Genomic DNA, 20,305 nt, shown 5'->3' with positions numbered 1-20,305 from the left:
AAGTTTTATCAGTGGCAGTTGAAAGGATTGTCTCACGATGAGGCATTATAGATAAAATATAAAAAGACTGACAGTTTGCAGAGAGATCTAGTAAGCTGCATAGGTTTAAAGATCTTTCACCAACTTACAAAGCTGTAGTAATATATATTTTATTAAATATTTTTAAAAAAAAAAAAACAAAAAAACATTTAAACAAAAGCAATACAAACATTTAATGGAAGTCTGGTAGTATGTCAGTAGATAACAGAATTTATCAAGCTGCTGAAGACGTACGAAGATCAACTTTGTGTCTTGCAATGCCTTTGAGTCATTTCTGTTTTCAGATGGAGATGGTATGAAACCTTTGAAATCTTAAACAGAAGAGTACTACACACCCCTTGTGGTGTTGTCGAGAAATGCTAAAGAGAAAATGGTCATTTAGCATGAATTAGCTCTGGGGATGTGAATTCTATCTCTGCCTGAGATCCTGCTTCATGTACAGTTTCCTTTTCAGCTCTTGCTTACCTGGCATGTAGGAACAGATTATCTTTTGCAGAGACTGTGCTGAAGGGGTGGTGTACAGTCTGGACTCGTACCAGACTTTCATGGGCTGTTTGTTATGCAGCATTCGCAGACATTCTTGTACTGCCATTTGATGCCTTCCCTACTGCTCAGTGTTATCACTGGCTGAATCAGGTGAATATTTAACAGAGTCAGGCCACCTGGAAAATAGTTTCCAACTGGGCAAATCAGGACAGAATGAACCGCTGACTGTACAGTCAGCATCCAGATTTAGTCTTGTTTCTTGAAAGCATCCTAAATACAACAAGTTGTCAAAGAAATAAACATAAAACTCTCCTTTAAAAGATTTTTAAAAGACTTTTATGCTTCCTGTGGATTAGCTGTAACTTGTTTAGGTGCTCCTCCTAATGCTCAGACCCTCGCCCAGACCCATCTTGGGCTGCAGTTTATCCCAGTAAATATTGATTTTGCCCAAGGAGCCCCTTGCCTCCCACGGCAGGGAGGCAGCCCAGCCCGGGCAGGGCAGTCTGAGCCCTTTCCCATTCCCTTCTCCTCTCAGGTAGCGCAGTCCTTGTTTAAAACGCAAACACCTCACGGCTCCAGAGGGCTGAGACCCATCCCGACCCGCCTCATAGGTGCGGGGAAGGGCCAGGGCTGGCTGGCCGCCCTCACGCCCTCAGGGGCTGGCCGCGCCCACAGCCAGGGCAGTGAAAAAGGCTGGGTTGGAACAGAGGCACCACTCACAGCGGATGCCTGGCCACCTTCTCCTCCTCTCTCCTCTCTTCTTCTCCTCTTCTCCCTGCCAGCACCCCAGCCAGGGAGCAGTGCCCTCAGGGAGTGGCAGTGCTGACAGTCGCAGCCCCTCAGCACCCGCCACGGGCACCATGACGGCACTCAAGCTGTCCCTCATGGCCTTCAGCTTCGTCTTCTGGGCGGCCGGGCTCACCATGCTCATCATCGGCCTCTGGGCCAAGGTGTGGCTGGGCGGCTACCTGGCGCTGTCGGCCAGCAACTACCCCGATGCCCCCGCCATCCTCTTGGCCACGGGCACCGCTGTCATCGTCTGGGGCTTTCTGGGCTGCTTCAGCGCCGCCACGGAGCACCGGGGGCTCCTGCGCACCTACGGCGCCTTCCTGAGTGCCGTGCTGGTGGCTGGGCTGATCGCAGGGCTCTCAGGGCTCCTCTACCACCAGGACGTGGCACGCGGTTTCCAGGAAGGGCTGCGCCAAGCCCTGAACACCTATGGCGAGGATGAGGTGAAGGCAGACGCCCTGGATGCCTTGCAGCGTGCCTTGGCTTGCTGTGGTGTGGAGAGCTACCGTGACTGGCTCACTACGCCCTGGGCGCTCCAGCAAAACGGCTCAGTGCCCCTCAGCTGCTGCCGGGGCCGGTGGGGCTGCCGGCTGAGCCCACCCAACATGTACGAGTTGCACCGTGATGGCTGCTTCAGCAAGGTCTCGGCCTTCGTCAGCAGCAACATGTTTTCTGTTGCCACTGCTGCCCTGGGGCTGGCGGCGCTGCAGGTGATCGGCATTGTGCTGGCCTGCCTGATGGCTGCCCGCATCCCTGCCCACCCACTGGGCATCGCCACCCCATGCTGAGGCTTCCCCCGGGGGCTGCTCCTTGTCCCCTCCAGCTCCTTTCCTTCCTCCAGGAGACCTTGGTGCACCTCATCTGGAAAACCTTCTCCTCATTGTCCCCACTTCTACCTGAGTGTCTTTCTTGTTGCTTCATTTCCTTCCTGGAGCCTGTGTCAGGTACATCAACACCACAGGCAAATCCACAGCCTCCTGTCCTGGCTGTGTCCCCTGTGTGGCAGCAGGTCACCACTGCCATCAGGGTCTCTGGACCTCTCCTACAGAGGGAAGAGAGGCAGCATGGACAAACGGCACCCTCTGGGGTAACAGGGACAGCAAGGTCAAGGCTGACCAGTTTTCTGGGTGCTGCAAACATACTGAGGTACTGAAAGGGGGGCCAGGAAGGATGAGAGGGCCTGTGGGAGCATGAGAGACCTCTCAGCATTTCATCGAGTGAGTGTTCTTCTGAGACTGGGAACTGCTGAATGTTGCTGGAAAACAGGACTGCACAAGCAGCACATCTGGTTTGGGGACACCAAAGCTGTGCCAGCAGGTGCCATCAAGGACTGTCCAGCAGCATGCACACCAACAGTGTTTCACTGTCTGGTGAATTCCCTGCAAAGACGTCCAGTTCTGTACATTCACTGTGTATGGACTCGAGCTGTCTGGGTGTTTTTCCTGCTGTGGTGTTTCTGATGCCGGTCTCCATCTGGAGGTGGAGCTGTAGCTCTAAGTACTGCTCCCTCCTGCAGGACATACTTTAGCCAGGGCTTTGCAGGTTATGTCTTTGCAGGGCTAAGAAGACCTCAAACCCTGCCGGAGCAGAGGGTGGCAAAAATGGTAGGATCTGATCAGACTAGGGGTGGCAAGAAGAGGGAAGGGTGCATTTCCCATCAGAAGTTTCTCCTGAACTGCTGTTATCTTCAGGGTGAGCATAACAGACTCTGTTTTGTAGAACAATTTCTAAAAACCAGCCCTCAGCCTCCTTGTTTTTTTCCTTTTTCAAAGGATCTGTCTCAGGCTCCATACCTACTCTTTGAAGCTGATATAACCTATATAATCTAGAGGAAGCAGAGGCCTCCAAGACTTGTGTAGTGGCCCTGGGTATGTGCAGGACGGGAAGCAGTGTGAATTTAAAGGATTTTGTTTTTCCCAGCGTCTTTAGGTTTGTATTTGGAGCCTTAGGAAGAGCAAGCCCTGCACTTCAGAGGGTCCTGAACTTTCAGAGCTTTGCCCCTGCTTCTTCCCTCTTTCTTAACATCTCAGAAATGGCCTTTTAGCTGTCTCCCTGATGGCAGCACAAAGGCATGCTGAGCACCCTTCTTCCCTAGCAAACTGGGGAGGGAGGATTTCAGAAAGGAACCGGGAACCACAAAAGAACTGCAGGAGTTAACATCTTTCAGGGATGTAGCTAGCAAACCGTGGAGAATGGACAAATGCCAACAAATATGAGTGGGACAGGAAATGTGCCATGAAGAAGGAGAGGACTGATAGCTTGGCAGGGTGACATTCCCCAGGGGGTAAGAGCTCTCATCACCCTCTTTAAATTCTCACAATTTCTGTCCCTAAAAGCACCTTGTCTCGGTATTTCTGTGCTTTCCCCTTTCACTCCACCACTGAAAATGGACTTCTAGGATTTTGTGACAGTGCTTCTGGGGTTGAAGCCAGAGCAAAACTTGTATTTCACTCCAAAAGATTCTGATTTCAGGTATCTTTGCTGTCTGTAAATGGTTCATACCATTTAAAAATAGCTGGACAAAACTACTGTCTTTTGTGATGGTGAAGCCTTTGCTCCCTGACAGTCTTCGTTTGTCTGAGAAAGGGATCAGTCAATTCTATGGTGAATTTGTCCCACCTGTAAAACTGTAACTATTTCCGACCTGGGGACAGTGCTGCAATTTGTCCTCTTAATCCAGATTAACTGCTTCAATCCAGAATGCTATCTACAAGCAAAAATCTATAAAGAGCAGCAGGGAGTATGCAGCACTTACTGGAGTCCAGGCACACAAAACTGACTTTGCTGCTGTATTTATATAAATGATCTTTGCTTGTGGAAATAATTTCCTTGGGGTCAGTTCTTTTGACCAAAGCTCACAATATCAAAAGTATAGAAAGAGGAAATGGGTTTCATCCTGATAATTTCTGCAGTTTGAGGTGGTGGGGGGTAAAATGCTCTCATCTCACAGAGTTTACAGGGCGTTGCTTAAGATACAAAGCCTGCAGTATACTTTTTGGGCAAAAAATTTGCGCCTCCATGGATAGAGATTAGGATTCTGGATTAACAGTTATGTTGTGCTTGAATATTAGCTGTGGCTTTATTTACCTGTCCATTTGCTAAGATGTTAGGTGGCTGCATTAGGTAGTACAATAATCACGTTCCAGGTGAAGAGTGCAATGTAAAAAGGTTTTGTGGTCATTTAACTATTCATCTGCATAGATGAACTATGGAAATGTGTTGGAAATCTCTCTTTATAGAGAAAATGATGCTTCATTTTTTAGCATGGATTTTTTTTTTTTTATTGTTTCTTATTTTACAGAAAATCATTTTTATTTTTGTTTGTGAAAGTCCCTGTCCTAACACATTTTTTGTTGTGGGTTTTGTTTTTGAATTGTGCATTAATGGAATTCCTGTTGTATTCTGGAAATCATTGTCATTTCGTACAGTCTTACCAGTGGGCAAAATGTATAATCTGTGTGGGAAGTGGTACTTCAGAAATAAAGTATCAAGTGTTACCAGCAATGCAAGACCCTGTTTTGTATCCAGCCAGTACTTGTATTTCAGAACAGCTACGCACAATTCAACAAAGTGTAAATGAAATGCAGTGTGCACTGAAATGTAAAGACAGAAGTATACTGTGCTTTTTTTTTTTTACATAATAATAATAATAATAATAATAATAATAATAATAATAATAATAATAATAATAATTATTATTATTATTATTATTATTTGGAAAGATCAGTTAAAGAAGCAATAACACAGACATTGTGGAGAGTGTGAGAAAGGGACATGGAGTTGCACCATATTTATCACAACAACTTTCACCTGAATCAATCAGATTTGAAAGCTTACAAGAATATGGCATTGGGTATTTTTTGCTCCACTGATTACTAAAATTATTTCTGGTATTGATCCTGACTGCATTATATGACAGCTGTCAGTCAGAATGAAGGATGCTGTTAAAACATAATCAAAAACCTTGTGTGGATATTCACTTCAGTGCACTTGCTTTATTCTTAAACTGTTAAAATAATCCTTAATCAGAACAGGAGTGACATGAGCAAGATGCAAGCATACCAGTGCATGTTTGTGTGGTGGCCAGGCCTGAGTCTCAGGACATCAACTCAATGTGATGAATAATTCAGAACATAAACCATCACTCTACACTCTTGGTCTGCCCTCACTGAAATAGAATAAACCTTGGCAAATGATCACAAAAAGGTTAGGCATACTTGTATCACTGAAGATTTCACAGACCAGCTGTGAGATTTAGTTGACTGTTTATTGCTAGTTCCGTGAATAATCAATAACATTAACTTTTGTAAATGAATGGCAGAAATGTCATTCGTTTCTAATCACTCCCAGATGAGCATATTCCCAGTAGGTGTTACAGTTGTCTTGATTTCTTTGTGCTCAGTTACCAAACTTTAATTTAATTTTAAAATGATTTAGATTCAATGTTATTTTTGTTCTGGATGGTCAGAATAGCTGTAACTGGAAAATGTTAAAGCAGACGGCACCATCCAGCCCTTGCTGGAACACGTCTTTGTTTTCTGTCATCCTGTCAGCACAAAGTCACTCATCAAAATGGTATACTTGAATATAAGCTGATCCCACCATTTACAGAAACATTAGGTGTTATTTAATCGATTAAAACACATACCAAAGTAAGTATAGGAGCAGGCTATGTTGCAACTGTAGAAACAACAGTGCTGTTGTTTGGGCAGGCTGAGGTTTAGGATTAGCAGGGTGGTAAGATTAGACCCTTGTTATGAAACAGGGTCTATTTTATAACAATGATCTAGATTGCCAAGGATACGACTCTTTCAAATTACAAGAGTGTTTTGATATTTTTTCCTACATCAGTTACTTACTGTACTCGTGTGTAGCTGAACTTCCCACTACAGATAGCCAGAACTAAAAATGGGCTTTGTAATGGATTGGGAATCCTGAGAGGAATGGCTTCCCTGGGCCACTTCCCTGTCACATCTCAAACTATGTCTCAAACAGCTGAAAAAAGTAATGTTGAAGGAAGCCACAGTAGTTTGCTGAGAAACCAATGAAGTATCACAGTTTAACCCGGTTTTCTTTTGTCCTCCTCTGTCCTGTTCTGCTTTACGAGACAGTGAAGTTCAAATATCAAAGGATATGATGTTCCCACATTATCAAGGAGGAGATAAACACATGCACACAAACATTTTCAGAAGCTTTGCATTTATTGGTCAAATATACAAATTTGCTTGTGGATGAAATAGCAACAGAAAAAAATAGGGGCTACCTAAGTAACATGATGTTCTGTCCTTGATATTACATCTCATTTGCAATGAACACTCAAGACTGCCTATTGCAGAGAGGAAATCTTTTGTAAATGATTTTAATCCATGTAATATAATTTAGTAGAGAATCTTATCTGGGCTACAGGCTTAAAATTATCAAATTAAACTTTATTTCAAATGCTCTAATTCTATAAAGATTTCTCTAATCTGCTTGAAGCTGTTTCTGTGAAGCCTTGCTTCTCCTTTTCTTCTGGTCTGTCACTGTCTGGAGTCATCCTTGGGCTGGATTCACAGCAGCAAGCTTTTGAGTTAAGTAGTGTTTGAAGCTTGAATCCTGAGATGCATGCATCTTAAGGTGTCAGCATTTCAAAGTGATGATATACTCTCGTAATAAAACCTGAGAAAAGCAATCTTTCCTACCTAGTGTTAATCATTTCAGATAGCTCCAATTCTTCCAGCTCACTAAGTTGGAGTGCCGGGAGCATCCCTGGTTGATTCTGGGACTGACTGAAGAGTTGGAATTGGTAATATTTTGGTTATAGGATTAGTAAGAGTAGATTTACTAATTTCTTACCATTTTGAGTGTGCCTTCCAGGGATGTTTCTGTGCTGTTTTGTTTCCTGATTGTGCAGAGACCTGTTTTGTGTCCTGACTACGCTGGGTTGCTGCTGCCTTTTAGTAATCTAGAGGCAAAGTAACTGAAATGGTAGTGTTGGGAAAATGACCTGCACAGCACAGTGCTCTACCTTCTACGTCTTCAGCATTCCTGCCACGACATAGAGGAAACCTCTTCAGGTAATGGATGCCTTTTACATTGTTTCTGACATTTGCTGTTGAAAAGATGTTTTTTTTTTTTTTTTTTTTTTTTGACAAGACTTCTTGAAAAGACTTTTTTGACAAGATGTTTTTCTCCATAACTGTGCTGGTGTCATATGTCACATTCCTTGACCTAGTGTTCTCGTCTCCCTGTAACCCCCAGATCCTGGCATTCTTGCCAGATGGAGGTGGAGGCCAACTGCATCAGCACCTTGAGTTTTGCTTTGAGTTTGCCCAGAGTAACTACAAAAGGAAATATTAATCCAACAGCTAAATATGCCTATCTTGTGACTGGAAACAGATCTGCTTGCTGACACTGTTGAAGAAGACATCAGGATGCCTAGGTAATAAGCAGGATTCTGAAAACAGCTGCTCCACCCCTTTCCAAGGACATTTGTAAGTGATTCTGGGCAAAATTTCTCCATGACCCTGTCATCTCAGTGACTTGTTTCTGGAGCTGATTGACCATTGTCTTCATGTAATGTCCCATTTTAGAAGCTCATTAATCCAAGATATTGCAAAATATGCCACTAGCGTAGCGTGTTCACACTTTCTTGTCCATTTTGCCCTTCCTAAACCTGTTTCTGTAGCTCCCCTTCTTATTCACAAAGTGTTGTTATCTAAGCTGTTATCTAAGCAGCTCATCTAAGCTGTTGGGTTTTGGCAGATTTCAGGGTCTCTTGAGCCAACTCCTTCCCACCTCAGGAGTCTGGCAGTCCTTCCAGGTCCCAGCTCCTGGTTCAACTGTTTTTTGAAAAGAAACCTCTTTATCTGCCTGGCTTTACTAACAGCAGCTTTCTAGCTCTAGTAGTCACCTTCCTGTTTTTTAATCATATGAAAAATTTGGCAGAAAGTCATAATTTTCAGAAAACTATTTTTCTATTAGATAACGTTTATTTTTTACTTGTGCAAACAAACAAAACTATACAACAAAAACTTCTTTGTTGGCTTGGTGGTAGATTTTGTTATTGCTATTACTAGAAGCTAATTATTTTTATTTGATTTTTTATTTTTTTACAAGGAAAGAAAAGCGGTTTTGGATAAGCTCTGGTGATTATTAAATTGAATTAATGAAGTTTAGAAGGTACCATTGAGCAAACTCATCAGAAAATAAACATGTCAGCAGATATTTTCTGGAGAAAATGGAGGTAGAATTCAGGTCTTTCTTCCAGATGTGTTCCAGACTCCCAGAAACTGATCTTCATGGTTTGAAAGCAGCGTAGAGACTAATTTTAAATCCCATGATAGAGGTCATTGGAACATATAGCCCCTATTAAATTAACTGCTTAATACAGCTCTCTCTAACAAATAGAAGTGGAAATGTGAGTGCTGTTTTGAAGCCAGCTTTCTAACATGCATTATAAATGTCATGCTCCACTGTGTCAGGGATGCCATCCTTTATTTCCATTCAGTATCATGTCTTTGTGTCCTTATAACATTCACATTTATGTATTACTCAATTTTTAGCTCAGGACAATTTTCATCATGTTCTTTTCTTTTTGCAGGAGGCTTAGCAGCAATGTTGAAACACCATTCTGTCCCTCCAAGTTGATGCAGTAGGATTTCTCTAGTACTTCCAATATATTTCACATATCATATAATATATCATATTATACATTTAAGAAAGAAAAAAGAAAATGGCAGTACTAATTTCCATCAAGCTAATACTGTAAAATGTCTTGTTTGGTTCTAATTTACCATCTGAAACACAGATTAATCTGCTTGCCCACAGAGCCTTCTATTATTTAAAAAGCACTGCTTTCCTTGAAGCCATTTGTTTTGTTTTGTTTTATTTTTTGAATTTGCTCAATGTTACTATCTAAGCTTTATGAATGTAATTCCCTCGATGCTGCTTCCTCTCCAGCTTTTAATGCAGTACAAGAAGCATGCTGCTGGTCAGCTCCGCAGTTATTATATTTTTGGGAATTGCATTTCCTTTGTTCTTCCCCCTAGCTTTTATCATTTTGATTATTTCTATCTTTATGATATTTACATGATTTCAGAACATGTTATTCTGCTTCAAATGAGATTTAGAATGCATTTGACTGCCTAAATCTCAGATCAGTTATCTCAAATCTAACTTGATCCAAATTATTTTAAGACTGAGTCTTGGGACTCTTTTCCAGATCTGGTTGGCACAAAGCTGGAAGCCACTGGGAACTTAAAAAAAAAACTTAAGTTCTTGATCATCTAGTCCAACCCCCTGCTCAAGCAGGGTCACCCAGAGCATGTTACACAGGATGGCATCCAGGTGGGTTTTGAATATCTCCAGAGAAGGAGATTCAACAACCTCTCTGGGCAGCCTGCTCAGTGCTCTGTCACCTGAACCATAAAGAAGTCCTTCCTCATAGGGTGACATTTATATTGGCAAATATTTATATGCAATCTGTTAATAGCACTAATTTCTCTCCACAGTTTATGAAATGTCTTGCAAGTCTCGTCCTTAGCTATAGTACACCTCCCACCTGAGATAAGACACGTTTGGATTTTACTTTTCCATTGGACGTTCCTCATTGGACAAACAATATAAATTATAGTTCTAGATATAGGAAACCTTTGTTTTGTCAGTTTTTACAGAAAGCATAACTAAATCCACCAGATCTTCTGTCTTTTGTCCCTAGTTTGTGAATTGTCCCTTTGTAGATTTAAAAGGTACTCCATTCCCAAGAATGTTTGCCTTGCGGAAAAGGTGCTAAGGACATTCTGCAAAGCCTGTACTCTTACAAGAAATGCTTTGTTCTTTAAACACACATTAACCAAAACCAAAGCTTTCATTTCTTTTAGACCTTAATGTTGTTGTATTAATTTTGTATTAATATTGTATTATTATGATCCAGAAGACATTAGTTTTGATGATATCAAGAAGATTGCAAAAAGCTTTCCAAAAAAACTGTTCAAAGGCATTTCAAGTTTGTACTTTCTGTGGAAGACCTAGACATGATATTATACCTTTTTTCTTCCTAAAGTTAGTTTAGGCTTGGCAAGTCATTGAGTAGAGGAAGAAGTAAAAAGGCAGTTTTGAGGGATCTCAAGAACTACATATATTTTTAGTAAATAGTATTTTGATGTCCCACTGCCCCTCTGGCATTTATTGTCATTTCATGACACAGTGTTTCTTCCATGACATATCATTATCCCACTCAGAGACAAGAAGATGTTTTTAAACCCACTGATGGGGGCAGTCAGAGTTTTCTGTGCAGGGTAGAAATTGAAGAGGGAAAGAAGGCAAGCCAGAAGGACCTAAATATATGGCAACAGAGGTCTGTTAGACCTGTTAACAGCTTTTAAAGGAGGTGAGTTCAGGATGTAGACGGGTGACCTGTAAGGTTTTCTGGTTGTGACACATGGCATTACCTGGGATGCTGACTCCAAGCAAGCCACCAATGAGAGCAGATGTCAAACTGAGTGACTGGCCTAAGCTCGGGATTTTTCTTCTCAGGGCAGTTTTCCTACAGTTAATAGCGTGGGCACTTCTCCTACAAGCTTTCTGACACCTTCTCATTCAATAAATCTGCTCTGACAATACAGCTGGCATCTCTAAAAGCAGTCAGCTACAGTACAATGTAGCAGCAGGAAAATCCTTTTTCTGTCACTGCCAGTGCCGGTCACAGCAGTGTTCTTCAGTGATTCTCCCTGAATTTAATCAGGGCCATGCTGATGAGCTGCATACAAGTGGCAACGGGCAAAATTAAGTGTTTGAATTTGTCTTCCTGTGGAGCAAAAGCATTGGACAGACACCTTATGTGACAAATGCATCCCCATCTCCTGGACAGCAAGAAGGAAACAGACCTCACTGACTATGGCACCACAGCCCCCCACATCCGTGTTCATTTATGCAGGCCTTGAAGGAACAGCAACCTCCTGGTGATTTTACAGCTTTTGGTGCTTTGTTTTTATAGTCTGTATAAACAGACACACAGTGGGTCGATGCAGTGTGGCTGTGTCGTGCTGGCACCAGAGAGATCATTGCTGGTGTAGAGCTCTTTGCTGACATGAGTGAGTTTATGTTCAGGAATAAGGAGTGTTCTGAAATGGGAATGTTAAGTGAGGGTATCAATTCATCAGAACAGACACCAGAGAGAAGAAAGTATCACATTATTTTCTGAGGGATTTCTTTGGAAGTCCATTGCTTTAGAATTTTTATTTTATTTTATTTTATTTTATTTCATCTTCAGCTTTGCAGAAGGGGACCTGGCAGCTGCGGAGGATGAATCAGAGTCAGCAGTGTGCCCTTGAAGCAAAGGCATTTAACTGTGTCCTGGTCTATATTACAGTGTAGCCAGCGGGTCCAGATAAATGATTAATTCTCTGTCTCTGGCACTCATGAGGTTGTATCTGGAGTGCTGTGTCCAGTTTTGGACAAGAAAATGTTGACCAGCTGGAACTCATCTGGTGGAGGGCCACCAAGACTGGGAGCTGGGGAGTGTGATATATGAGGAGGGGCTGAGGGAGCTGCGTTTGCTCAGCCTGGAGAGGAGAAGGCTTGATGGGTGGTCAAATTACTGTCTTCACCTGCCTTGTGGCTTGATTTTAGAGTTCCCAGTATGCAGTTCTCTGGGTATCAGAGCTGTTTACATTTGCAGATCCTGTTTGGTGCTCCATGTTTGACCACACAGTGGTCACTCAGGAACTGAGACACGACAGTCACACTTCAGGTCTGAGCCAAAACGGAGGGGAAAGAACAACCATTACATGAGCAAACACAGCGTGTAGGATACTACCAACTACCACTGGGAAGCCACAGCATCACACCTCAGGACAGATCCTGCCAATCAATCATTGCTTACAGGGAGGATGGATGCTTAATTTCAGTCCCACTATGTTGGGGAAGAGAAGCAGTGACTGTTTCACTACCTTATCCAGCCATTTCGGGACAACTCAGTTAATATTCATGTCCAGAGATTTTATACACCATTCATCATCTCCGGTTCCTATTCTCAGGCCAGGATGACGGATTGGGGCTGTGCTGAGCGGAGGCACTCCGGATGAGGGGTACGGGTTCCCATTGTGCAGTTGTCCTTCCCTCACCCGCTCTTGTGGAGGTTTTCCGCTCAGAGAGGACTGAAGAACTATGGCATAGCCAGGAGCAGAAACCCAGAGGAGCCTAGGACAGACGTCCAGCTGGTGAGTCCCCATGGCTCAGTGAAGCACCATGTAAATCTGCCAGCCTGGGTCGCGAAGCCTCCTGGCAGTGCTGTCTAGCTGGGGCAGAGCACACCCTGGCATAGCTAACCCTGCTTCTGGTTGCAGTGACGGCTCCCGCAGAGCTAACTGAAACATCTCTGCATGCCGCTTCTGGGGTTTACTCACTGTGGTCACTGGCTTGGATGGGTCTGCACTCATTGTGTACACGAGTCAAACCGCTGCCTCACAGAAGGACTGAATCAAACTTCTGGAAAAACATAACCAAATGTCGAACAATAGCCACTGAATGGTACCAGATGTTACTACACAAGTCAAGTGTTCTTGGTGCCTTGCCTCAGCATGCAGCAGCTTTTGGACTAGAATACAGCTAAACACAGCCCTGCATTTTTATTTTCTATATCATGGGAATGTGTTATACACTCTGAATGGGCTAGGATAAATGCTGTTTATAAATGTGTTACAAATCCTAACCTGGTAAGAGAAACTTGATATTGAAAATAGGTGTTGGGGCACATTTCATCTACATGTAATTTACAGTAAGCTTCAGTAGAATGGCTGGGGACTTGCATCATGGTACTGTACTGACTAAACAGTGTGCCTTGAGGTTATAGTCGGGCACTTTCATTTGTGTGGGCACATCTTAGTAGGAGATCAAAGGTGTCATGTCAGGAAGTACCCTTAGGCACTTTGCTGAACTGTAGTGCTTGCTGAGAAGATGCTTCTTCGGAAATTGGAGTTTTGCAGACACAAGTGGGAAGGTTTCCCTTTGGTTAAGTCCTTTGCTCAGCAGTAGGCTGCAAGCAAATTTAGGGAGTAACATTATCGCTGAACATTGGCAAAAGCAGTGCTTTGAAGGGATTCCTACCTTTTATGCATACATCTGTGTGCACATGCAAAATATGAATCAGTAATAGCATAACTTTTTCTCACATAATCAGTGCTAGGCACTTTAGGTGCCCATCAAATGCTCAGTGAAGATCACTGATTTTACAGTAGAAATAAATAAAAATTTAAAAAAGTCACTGATACCCAGAATTGATCAAACCAGTTTCCATCTGACAAAGGAATGTGTGGGCGAAAATGGCAGCCTGCACACTCCTAATCTGGTTGGTTGGCTAGTTAGGCAAGCAGCAGCACTGTCTCTCTAACACAAATAAAGCAAGATTAATATCTTGAGGGCTTTGTTAATTGACAAGTACAACGAAAGTAATTAAGAATTAGGTTACCAGCATGTTGTTGGCTCAAAGCCCTATCAGGAGAAGGAAATACGGACATCTTTTACACCACTCCCTACTCTATGGCAGAGGCATAAAGGACAGTTAGAGGACACAGGCAGAGCAGTGGAAGACATTTCCTGTCAGAAACAGCAGAAGACCAGATACATGCCCATGTTTCATGTAGACTAATACTATTATGGGCTACAAAGACCATGTTGTGAACACGAGAGGGAATGACTTGGCTGTTCTGTGCCACAGATCATCTCACTACGAGTGATGAAGAGGTTCCTGAAATCAGAGCATTTATGATAGACTTATTCTTGATGACACTGTCTGACACAGTGCTTGAAAATCTGAGATGCAAAAAAAATAAATAAATGAAAGCAGCTCAAAATCAAAGGCGCTATCTACTTAATTTCTTTACCGTCTGACAGAGCCCTGATACATTCTCAGCATGAGTAAAGCTAAATCATGAAATCAAATTAGCACTTTTCAAAGTAGGAAATAAGAAGCAGGAGAAGAAAAATACTTTAATTTGCTATTTAACGCTTGGAACAAATAGAATAATTGAATAGATTAGTGGAACATCTCTGTGAAAACATGGTTATTGAGAAAACATCATATAGAGAAATCTAGAGAAAACATCAATATTGTGCAAGTTTAGATCATTAATCCCAGGAATCTTTTCATAATGCCCTTATATAATAATTTCCTCTTCTATTGTTCTGTATTCTAAACAAACTTCTCCCTTTGAAACATGCAATTACCAGCTTCAAAATCCATACTTTGTTGGAATAAGTAGGGAACATAAAGCCCCTTATACAAAGAACAGACAAGAAGTCAGTTGTTCACTTAACTCCCAGGCATCTCATTTCTGGGTGGACTATCTTATGTGTTTTGTAAAGCTGACTATGAGAAAATGTTTGCACTTTGACAGAGCGTGTATTTGTCAGGAATATTAATGCCATTTCTGGCAACAAGAACAGTCCTATACAGTTTCATGCTAAGCTATTTTTTTTTCTTCTTTTGCAAATCACCATCTTGTACTCCATGGTGACACCATGAACATAACCAAAGGCTCCAAATACCAACCAGGTGTGGGAGGTTGGAGAAATCACTTCAAAGCCGGGCAGTGCTGCTTGTCATTCAGATTAAAATGGTGCACAGGCACAATTTCATAAAGGGTCCTTTTCACACAACAGAAAAACACCAATTTGATATAATTCTATTAGATATTATAAAGCTGACATGAATATTTTACTTGATGCAGACATTGGTCAGCTTGTTCAGATTTTATGTTTGACAAGTAATTTTTATCTCCCTTTGTAGCAAAGACCAGGCTGAGCAATTTTTAGGCAACCAATAATTATGCAACCTGTGTTATTTATCTGATGGGCTAGGTTAGACTATTACAGCTTGATGTTATATTGATTTTCTGAAAATGTATTTATTAATGTTATTTAAAGGACGGGAACGCCTACAAGGCTGTAAGGAACTCAAACAAGTTTTTAACAATGCAGTGGACAAGTGAAGCCCAAGACACCATGCTATCAAGCCAGCACGCTGGTTTCCAAGGGGTAGATCAGGCAGATGAATGTCACGCAGTGTCCTTTTGGAGCTGTGGGAAACCCTTCTGAAGCCCCCGTAGAACAAAAGCAGGGCCCTGCTCTCTTTTGTAGGCCCCAGCTTAGAGCATCACTAAACCAAGGCAGTCTCAGAAACCTCACGCTAAACAGCCTTGGACCCCATACTGGGGGGAAATGGCAAAGAGGAAACCCTGCTGACCACAGCTGTGGAAAGAGGTTTGTTTGCTCCAGCAGGCTGGTCCCTCCTCACAGAGACTCTGATGGCTTAAATCTTGCTGAAGCCTGGTGACAGGCAGAATTTCACAGGCCCTGCAGTGCTCCATATAAGCTGCCCTTAGTGATGTTATACGGTTCCTTAAAGGTTTTAATATACAACACATCTATAGAATGACTTCTCTTTCACTGATTTGTATTTTGTTATCTGATTTGAAAAACAAACACAAACAAAACCCCATCACTTTCGTGTTTCATTGGACCTGAGATAGGCTCTTCCATTTGTGCATTTTTACTTCAAGTATTATTTCTCTCATGTAGAGATGAACATCTTTTTGGTTTTGTTTGGACTTCCCAAACTGATATTTTTTGATATTCTTTGGGAAATTTCAGCTGTCCTAGGTGAGCGCCAGCAAATGTCCTTTGGGACATTTGTCATGGGTCACTTACACTTGTGTTCAGGCATGGCATGATTGAATATCCATCATTTCAGAGACTGACCTTGCCTACCTGAAAACATAGAAATAAAAAAAATGTTATATCTTTCTTGCAGCTAGAGACACAGAGTGCTGAGTTAATAATAAAAAAAACCTGGCTCCAGCAGTGATGCATTTGCTGCAGACTGCAGATACATGCTCTATATGGGCTGATATGTCACCTGCACTGTTTCGTCACCTGGAGCTATTCATAATAATTGTGAAATGGACCTCATTGTACATTTATATAAATTCATTTTATACAGAGTCAAGCTTTTCCAAAAAGGAATTTAACTTCTGATTGATCTTAAACAAAGCCTACCTAGAAAAATCCATTTAACTTCCCTAGGAACTGCTGGGGCCCCTGGGTAAGTGTATGTATTTCAGTACTTTACAGAACAAAAATGTGACAGACTGCACAGAGATGCAGAAACCCTTGAATTGTGCTGTTGGATGCAGGCGGGGTCCTGTGGTGCCACACAGAGGTACCAGCTCACAGCAGAAAGCAGCACAGCCCTGAGAGCAGAGCAAACCATGCCCACACAGAGCCAGCCTCAGCATCTGTGCCGTGACTCCCCAGATCCTTAATATTGCCTCTCACCCTTCAGCAGATCTGCTCTTTTCTGTCTGTTCCACATCATTCGCTCCTCTCCTGTGACAGGAACGCTCCACTGCTTTCAGTCACTTAAACATTCCCCTGGGACTTAAAAGAGATGCTCTGTTAGCCTTCAGTCCTGGGTAATTTTCACCAGGTGTAATTACAACCTGACTTGTCTCCATTCCCCCTGAAACTTCACTTTGAAATTCTCTATGGCTGCTTCCTATTAGAAAAGCCATTTCACTTCACTCGAAGTGATTGCACTTCACAAGTGAGTGGAGTGATTTCTAAACACAGCTTGAAAATGCCTTCAGCTGAGCATTATTCTTGCCTTTTTTTTCCAGGCAGAATTCAGTAAAAGTGTTGGTCAGCAAAGGAGCTGGAAATTGAAGCTTGACATGTACACATCTGAGAGGGGTCTGTCCAATAAAGGGAAAAGTAAAATAATATCTTTTTCTTTTTGAGAGCTGACTTTTCCCCTGGCAAGGTAGATTCAATTACAATAACTGCACTGATTTCATTGCAGTACCACTGGGAGCACTCTAAATCCATAAAATAAATTAAAGACAAAGCACATATGATAGATATATGGAAAATTATTCCAAGTTCTGTCTGTGCAATATTAATATATTATTTATCAAAGCTTGTGAGCTTCCTTACAAGTCAGGGATGAATGTTTTTAGCCACACCTGGCTTGTGATAGCAAAAGAAAAAGCATTGTTGCTCACTGTTAGGAGAGTATCCTTTGTGGAAGACTTAGTAAGAGGGGAATTTCTACTGCCTGTCCATCACTGAGATTAATTCAGATCCCATTACATGAGCTTTGTGGAAATACATTTTCTCTGTTTCTGTCATCTCCAGTTGAGATAGTTTGGGATTTAATTTTGAAATCTTTTTTTTTTTTTTCCTGACAACTGATTAAAAATCTCTTACTAGTTAAGAGTGTACAATGTGCAAAGGTGTGTAAGTATATTACACAGTAACAAATGGGTAATAATGAAAAATCGGTATAAAAAAAAAAAAAACAAACAGAAAAGTGACCACGTCTGCAAGTGACTTGCAAGTCTAGTGTTATGATTCTCTCTCAATAAGAGATTGCATAAAAGGTGATTTTAGCTCCCAGATGTCAAGAATGTATTTGTTGATTCTTAAGTCTGTCTTCAGGCGAGGCTTGAATTTTAAAAGCTGTCACTGGGTAAATGCATAATTAATGCAATATGCAATTAAGGTAATGCCTAATTAATTGCTCTTATAGTTCATGTAGGAAGCCTGTTATTAATTCAAGTTACCTGGATAATACCTGAGATTGTTGCAAATGCTTTTAACGACACATTAAATCAGGCATGATTGAGTTAATGAATTACAATATTTTCTCTTCTGATGACATTAATAATGGATTCTGTAGGAATATTAACCAACAAAATCGGACATTTAATGAGGACATTCAGAACTGGTTCGTGTTCAAGCTAGTTAAGTCACATATAAAATGTCAGCTTTTGGATTAATTTATCTGAGGGAATAGGAGGTTGCTCATTTCTGAACCTTGCATTTCCACTTCAACCCATTGATATCATCAAATGTAATTTTGAAGTTAATGGAGACATTTCCCTACGTGTACTGAATGTAACTCCCATTGACAGTACTAAACTCTCCTGGGGAGAGAAGGGGAGTGGGAGGAGCTGGTGTGAGCTAATTAGAAACACTCATTATGTATTATTACATGTAGGAAAGGTATATGGTGTATACTCAATGCATGCATGCAGCATTGGTGGCTGAGCACACCTTTTCAGACTCCCATCAGGTAACGAGTGAACACTGATCAGCACCTTCTTAGCTCAGAAGAATTCAGATTGAAGAGCCTGAACTTGCTCTCTGGCTTAGGGAAGGCATCAGACTTACTGGCTACAAAATCTTTCTCATTGCCAGGTTCGACAGTAAAGCAGAGCTGCTGCTGAGAGAAAAAAAACATCCTACATCAAAATACTGGACCATAAAACAAGGGAAAAAATCCCTCCAATTCAAAGTTTTTAGCCACTGATCTAAATTTTCCAACTACATTTTAATTGTATATATTTTTCTAGGAAATGAAAGGCCTGAGCTGAAGTCCATGCTACATATCAGCTATGGAAAGGAGGTGGGACTGCTGCAGCCATATTGGTGTAATTGCCTATACACATACAGTCCACCCTAAAAGGTTCAGGGGTGGAGCTCTTTCTTTTGAAGCAGCCTCATGTGGTAGCCAGAACATTGCTGGAGGTGAGACAGGTGCCTGCATCCCCCTTTGGGAGTCCCAAAGCGGTCCCCAAGCAGCAGGAGTGCATGTCCATAGTGAAGCCAGACAGACCACAACCCTGATATCCCACTAAAGCGAACATCCATTAAACCCCTTTCCCAAAACCAGCATCAGTTACCTGCACTTTAGTACTGTGTTGAAAGCGGGGGGAGAAACAAAGAAGGAGTGAGGCAGAAAAGTCAATAAAAACTTCTTTCAAAGAGGAGTGCTGAGTACATTGCAGCCTGGTGTTTGGTTTTGACATTCAGTTTAGGCATAGCAGATAAAGTTTCTTCACTTCACCTGTGAAGTCCAGCTGAACAATTAAGTGGGATTTTGCACAGGCTGATTTTATGCTGGGAAAATGTGAGCCACTTTTGTTAGGCTATCACTGAATTTTCACTTAGTAATTTTGTGCACGTACCTGCTGTCCTTGCTCAGTTTTTATATTCCTTTTTCTGTGTGTGCATCAGGTGTTTTCATCACAAATTTGTTTTTTTTTTTGGAAGACAGAGAAAGAGCACTACTTGGGAAAACATTTCACAACTGTGCTTTCATTTATTTTCTTTTTCTCCTGACATTTATTGGATTAACGAGCTCTCAGATTTCTGACACACCCTGAAAATTTATTTGTTGGTTATGAAAAACGTCCTGTACCTGTTGTGTCTGAATACAGCAGTTTATATCAGACTGCTCTGCACCTCTGTGACCTAGAACAAGTGGTTCAGTTACATCCCTGACAAAGAGGCTTCACCTAACCAAGCCTCCTGAGGAGAAGAACTCTCAGCAAGTCAGTGAGCTTTTAGTCACGGCCTTTCTGAGGTCTAGGACCAAGAGATCTGCTGTCCCTGTCTCGCTGAGCTTGAAGAAAGCCCATCCTGACTGTCCCACAAGACTCTTGCTTGGCAAGGCAGCAGTAACAGCCCCTGGTCCAGCCCAAGTGAGTGTAATATAAATAATTCAGGCTAATTTAGAGGAGAGTTGACTCCATTTCATTTGTAAAGCTTTTGTCTTTGAACACTCTAATTAAAAGAAAAGGATTTAATATATCAACGTAAGAGCAGATACAGGTTCACATTTCAGAAGGCAATTATGGGAGCTATCAAGAGGAAGATATTTTATCAGAAACATTTGGAGGTAATATATCTTTGGAATAATGGTTTTGCTAAATATTAGGAGTAATTGCTCTGGGAGTAAGAGATAATGGCACCAGCATTACCCAGCACACAGAAGAAGTCGATCAGCTGATTGCCAACCTGCCAACAGAATCAATGTTATCTTATTCATACATTTGCTGCTTAATTAACATTCGGGGGGAGAAAATGGAAATGATGCCATAAAACCCTCCATTTGCATTCAGATACACGGGCAACATTTATGCCATAAAATCTTTATGTATCAGCCATC

At 41.9% G+C, this 20,305-nt stretch overlaps 1 long non-coding RNA gene and 1 pseudogene across 1 annotated transcript; one reads left to right on the top strand and one right to left on the bottom strand.

The window, feature by feature from the left end:
• The first annotated feature begins 1,073 nt into the window (after positions 1-1,073).
• LOC119715622 (tetraspanin-7 pseudogene) lies at positions 1,074-13,719 on the top strand (annotated as a pseudogene).
• Positions 13,720-14,226: 507 nt separating this feature from the next.
• LOC106017530 (uncharacterized) lies at positions 14,227-19,268 on the bottom strand. Its single transcript, XR_002402802.4, has 4 exons — positions 19,038-19,268; positions 18,409-18,577; positions 16,630-16,731; positions 14,227-16,062 (listed from the first exon to the last, which is right to left on the bottom strand). It is a non-coding gene; the product is annotated as an uncharacterized lncRNA (long non-coding RNA).
• Positions 19,269-20,305: the final 1,037 nt, after the last annotated feature.

This window comes from Anas platyrhynchos, chromosome 1 (assembly GCF_047663525.1).
Source record: "Anas platyrhynchos isolate ZD024472 breed Pekin duck chromosome 1, IASCAAS_PekinDuck_T2T, whole genome shotgun sequence".
NCBI lineage: Eukaryota > Metazoa > Chordata > Aves > Anseriformes > Anatidae > Anas > Anas platyrhynchos.
The sequence above is the reverse complement of the archived record's forward strand: the minus strand, read 5'-3'. Positions and strand labels throughout refer to the sequence as shown.